This window comes from Cicer arietinum, unplaced genomic scaffold (genome assembly GCF_000331145.2).
Source record: "Cicer arietinum cultivar CDC Frontier isolate Library 1 unplaced genomic scaffold, Cicar.CDCFrontier_v2.0 Ca_scaffold_351_v2.0, whole genome shotgun sequence".
NCBI classification, from domain to species: domain Eukaryota; kingdom Viridiplantae; phylum Streptophyta; class Magnoliopsida; order Fabales; family Fabaceae; genus Cicer; species Cicer arietinum.
This window is the reverse complement of record NW_027334000.1, coordinates 7066-11253: the sequence shown is the minus strand read 5'-3', so window position 1 is coordinate 11253 and position 4188 is coordinate 7066. Positions and strand designations below refer to the sequence as shown.

The 4188-nt window shown below is 29.9% G+C and overlaps 1 non-coding gene across 1 annotated transcript; it reads left to right on the top strand.

The window, feature by feature from the left end:
* The first annotated feature begins 1333 nt into the window (after positions 1 to 1333).
* LOC113784670 (small nucleolar RNA R71) lies at positions 1334 to 1439 on the top strand. The gene has a single exon (XR_003470780.1). It is a non-coding gene; the product is annotated as a small nucleolar RNA R71 (small nucleolar RNA).
* The last annotated feature ends 2749 nt before the right edge of the window (positions 1440 to 4188 follow it).

The following is a 4188-nucleotide window of genomic DNA, read 5'->3' as shown; positions in this document are numbered from 1 at the left end:
TCACCCACATCAAGCTTCTTATAAACTGACAAAGGCATGAGGCTTACACTAGCCCCAAGATCACACAAAGCACATTCAAAACTCATATCACCAATAACTCAAGGAATAAAAGAAATTCCAGAATCCTTAAGTGTGGGAGGCAACTTATTTTGAGTTATGGCACTACATTCCTTAGTTAAAGCAACTGTTTCATTATCGTCAAGTTTTCTTTTGTTTGAAAAAATTTCTTTCAAAAACTTGGCATATGATGGCACTTGAGACAATGCTACGATGAACAAAATGTTTATATATAACTTTTTCAAAAGTTCCACAAACTTCCTAAATTGCTCCTCAATTTTAGCCTTGGCGAATCTTTGTGGAAATGGTATGGGTGGTTTGTATGGTGCTGAAGGCATATAAGGTTTTTATTTTTCTCATCTACCCTCTAAATTGATGGTTGGGTTCTTTCGTTCTCATCCCATAAATTCTCTTGCACATCCATACCCTTTGGTTTTTCTAATTGTTTTCCATTTCTTAAGGTGACAACATTTAATTTGTCCCTTGGGGTTAGCTTCAGGTTGCCTCGGGAATACACCAGAAGATCTAGAGGATGAAGCAACTTATTGAGCCAATTGGGTGGTTTGTGTTTCCAAAATTTATTGTGTGTGGCCATGGAATCTACCTTAGATGCTAACTGCCTAAATGCTTCATTCACTGACTGGTTTTGATTTTTAAACTCCTCATTTTGTTTGGTTTGAGCTAACACAAAATTTTCTTGCAAATTTCTAAGCTAGACTTTTGGAGGCTGTTGAAAAACCATGGTCCTTGGAAACTGGGAGGTCTAACCATTTGTTGGGGGATGAGATTAAGGGGAGAATTTTTGTATGAAAAATTTGGACGATTTCTCCACCCTTGATTATAAGTATTAGAAAAAGGGTCCCCTTTTTTAGGATTGTTAAGATGATTAACTTGCTCATTACCCACCTCCCCCACCCCCCCATTAACAGACATTCCAAATTGGCATTCAAAAGCCAAATGAGCAACAATACCACAAATTTCACAAGGAGAAACATTTGGTGAAACAACATTTACATTCAATTTTTCAAATTTTTGAAACAATGCATCTACCTTAGAAGTAATATGATCTAATGCATCAACTTCATACCTTCCTCCTTTCTTATGAGGAGATCAATCACTCGACCATTGGTAGTGGTTATGTGACATGTCTTCAATTAGAGCATAGGCTTCTTCTATGTTCTTTTTAATCATTGCTCCTTCTACAACAACATCTATTGTCATTATAGTAGTGTATGAGAGTCCATTGTAGAATGTATGGATAATTAACCATCTCTCTAGCTCATGATGAGGGCACAATCTCAACATTTCTTTGAAGCACTCCCAAGATTCATAGAGCGATTCTCCTTCCTTTTGAGAAAAACTTGTGATTTGATTTCTCAATTGTGCAGTTTTGCTTGGTGGAAAATATCTAGTAAGGAATGCTTGCTTTAATTGTTCCCATGTGGTAATGGATTCATAAGGCAATGAATGTAGTGAAGCTCTAGCTTTATCCCTTAATGAAAAAGAGAAAAGCCTTAGTCTAACGGTGTCACTAGTCACTCTATTCATTTTCAAAGTGTCACAATACTCTAAAACAAAATAGACAAATGGAGGTTTGGATCATCTGTTGGAGTACCGGAGAATTGGTTTTGATGTACCATAGATAGCAACAAAGATTTTAATTCAAAATTGTTAGCCTCTACCATCAGGCGCGCAGTACCCGAATGCGGTACCATAATATTGGGAGATACATATTCTTTCAATGTTCTATTTTTAGCCATTTTTAAATATTTTTCTTGTTCAAAAATGTTTTTCTCCCTTCTTCTCCTATGGCAAAATCTTTCTATCTCGAGTATTGATTCAACAAGATTTCCAAGACATCGGATTATTCGCATTCAAAGAGAGAAAAATCAGAAATAAATTAAATATAATAATAAATAATGAAAATTTTAGTCTAATCAGTATAGAAAAAGAAAATTAATATCTAAAGCAAAGTCCCCGACAACGGCGCCAAAACTTGATAAGACCGCAAGTGCATGTAATTATCGTGTAGTAAAAATTATCGTTCCTACAAGGACTTTGTTATGAGTACTAGTGTCTCTCAACAGGATTTTGTGGCGGCCTAAGCCCTCACAAAATCACAATGTTGAAGCATTTAAGGGCTTAGGCCGTCACAAAATCCTGCTAAAATTTTAGTCCATGGTGAGGGTTTTTTCAACCACAAAATCACACTTTTATGAGGGTAAAACCCGTCACACAGGAAGTCTTTTGTGAGGGTAAATGTCGCCACAAAGGAAGCCTTTTGTGACTGCCTAGGCCGCCACAAAGGCAATCATTTTTTACTGTTTCGGCTGCCACAAAGGCCCAGTGTTCTCATATAAATATCACTCCTCCTCTAATTTTTCATTTCTACGTTCTCTCTAAATTTTCTCTCTACATTCTCTCTAAATTTTCTCTCCACCTTTTCTTTACAAATATTTTTTCTCCTACTTTTCTCTCTACCTTCTCTCTTCAATTTCGGTAAGTTTTTATTTTATATTTTGTTTTTTAATGTTATTTTTGATTTGGAGTTATTTATTTAATCAATATTATTTAATTTTTATTTTGATAGTGGTGCTATTGTGTTTATTGCGAAGAGTTGTTTGTTGTTTGTAAGTTTCAAGTCAGACACTACCCGACATCAAATTAGTATGTAATGCATTTTAAATATAGATTAGTAATTTATATAATTATTATTAAAAAAATTATATGGTTATAAAAAAATTTTAGACTTAATATTTTATTTTAGAATATAGAATATATTATTTTTAAATTGTAATATTAGTATGATTTGTTAAAAAAGGTACTAGTAAAATATTTAAATTGTCAAATTTATACTAAAATTAAAATATAGTTATTTTTTAAAATGTTGATGGAGTGTAATTTTAGTGTAGTTATTTTTGGTATTATGATTTATTAAGATATTGTAATTTTTTTAGCAACAAAATAATACTTATGAAAAAAAAGATTTATAATAATGATCTAATCGTAAAATATGTAATAATATAAATATAGAATATTTTTTATTATTTTTAAAATACATAAAAAGTTCATCAATCGAAATGTTAGTAGATATGTCCACACATAGAAAAGAAATTGTGTTGTTTACATAATATATGATAAATAAAAATTTGAAACAAATGTAAAACTTATTGATTTTAATGTAACTATATTTTTAAAAACATTATTAAAACTAATGATATGAATATTTGTTGTTAGTCATTACCAAGAGTTGTAGTTGAGTTCGTACAAATTTTTTTATACTTTTACCATCCCTATTTTTATTTACAAAGATTTATTTTATGAAAAAATTCATTAAACATCATTTAAAATTTTATTTTAGTGTATATATAGTCTCTATTATGATTTAATATACCATTTTTCATAATTTAATTAACATATAAAATGTGTCATAATTTATTATTTAGAAATTTGTAGATGTTAATAACAAAATAATGTTTTTAAAAAATAAAACAATTTATATATAAAACATCAATCTTATTAATGGTCGTGTAAAATTTATTTAATTTTCAGGATATATATATATCGTAGTAAACAACGTTTTGCAAACAAGGTTGGAGAGTTTTGTAATTTTGTGAGAGTGTAGAAAATTTTCAAAGATGAAGGGGATGAGATGTCCATATTGTTTATGTCGAAGATTAGTGATCGTGTACTTGAAGAAGAAATGCAATTTCAAACTATGTTGTCTCCAACACCAATTAATAATACTTTTGAGAGACTTTTGTCGTCAGATAATATTCCATCAAATAATGATTGAGGGAGTTGAGTTAATAATCAGAGAAATTAATATGATGATTGATGTATTCGAATAATATTTGTTATTTTTATTTTTGGTTTGTATGAATATATTATATATTATTATTTAATTATGATGTGTTTAATTTTTGGTTTGTATGACATAATTTATTTATTTTGGAATATTTTATTTTGCTTGGTAGTAATAATTTAATTAATATTAAGATTTTATTTTTATATATAATATTTATTTTAAATTTACAAGAAACTATCAGAATTTCATAGAAGAAACACGTTCAACAGAAAATGAGCAGTTTATGGCCATAATGGCCATTACGCTCAAACAATAATAGGTTC